Source organism: Notothenia coriiceps, unplaced genomic scaffold (assembly GCF_000735185.1).
Source record: "Notothenia coriiceps isolate Sejong01 unplaced genomic scaffold, NC01 NC01_scaffold00034545, whole genome shotgun sequence".
Classification (NCBI taxonomy): domain Eukaryota; kingdom Metazoa; phylum Chordata; class Actinopteri; order Perciformes; family Nototheniidae; genus Notothenia; species Notothenia coriiceps.
Genome location: NW_011367246.1, coordinates 97449 through 98621, shown reverse-complemented (window position 1 = coordinate 98621; position 1173 = coordinate 97449). Strand labels below are relative to the sequence as shown.

Here is a 1173-nt window from a genome sequence, read left to right as displayed (position 1 = left end):
CCCCACCCCCACCTCCCACCCTCCGCCTCGCTCTATTCCGAGCAATCTGTGCAACATTTTCCACAAACTCAAAACGGTGAAAAATTATAGCAGTTGGCATGTTTTGTTTTCAGCTGTGCTGTTTGCGCGGAGGGCTTTTCGTACAGTTCAGAGAGCACATTCCTCAGGATTCAGCAGTCGTCGGTTGCCTGTAGGGGTCATTGGGATTCTAGGAGAATAAAGGGGAGGAAAAAAAGTATTGAAAAGGAAACATCCAGGCCGTTTTGTGCCCCTCATGCCCTCAGCAGCCCCTACAGTTCTCTTCAATGAGGAGAATTCATATTCTTTTTCACCTATTACTCTAAACTTGGTGTATATAGTAAACATGTCCTCTGCAATCTGTCGCAGCTGTAGTGGTATTGTACAGTATTTCTCTTGCTGTGTAATTAACACAAATATCAATGCTAACGGTCTATAAATGACTCCAACGCCACACAACGCCGAAAGCTGAATGAACCTACATTAGAAATCAATCGTTTCAGGTAAATGGTGTGATTTACTTGGCGTTGAGAGCTTCAGCCTTCCAGGCACTGCACCTTTCAACTTGAGAGGAGTGTGTGTGTGTGTGTGTGTGTGAAGGGGGGTAATATCACTTTTACTGTACTGCCTGTTTGTGCATGCACTCACACACACACACATACACACACATAAACTCAGCAGAATCCAGGTGCACTTTGTTGTTTCAAAGTTTATTGCTTTCACCTACGAGCCATACACATAATAGTTATGCAAGACACACTCTAGCCCACACATGTCCGCGGCAGCACTCAATGTTCATAGAGAACATGCACAAAAAAAAGAGGTATCAGCATGTCGTGAGGAGCTTTCGACTAATGATATTCTTTCTGTTTTATCTTATCTCAGATAGCTGACATCGCTGGACATCCTTCCACGCCTGTGACGGACAACAACAGCAAGTTCTCTCCCTCAGGGTGAGTATTTAAACATGTGCATCTGTCAGAGAATCGTTCACCTTCAATTCAAAGAATCAGAACAGTAACCTTTGGCGCCGTCTTCTCAAAATTGTTCTCCTAAGTAAAACTCTTTTGAAGGCATGTTTCATTGTTATCAAGACTCCAACTGTGTCTGAAGTATTGTTAGCCTTTCTGTGTGTTTGGGTGATTGTAGTGGCTA

General features: G+C 43.6%; 1 protein-coding gene across 1 annotated transcript in view; it reads left to right on the top strand.

The window, feature by feature from the left end:
- The window catches only part of LOC104962286 (forkhead box protein P2-like), an 85118-nt gene that overhangs the window by 9226 nt on the left and 74719 nt on the right, over positions 1-1173 (top strand). Inside the window, exon 2 of the mRNA XM_010790716.1 lies at positions 904-971. The gene's annotated coding sequence lies outside the window, so the exon portion shown is untranslated. The remainder of the gene's footprint in view (positions 1-903; positions 972-1173) is intronic.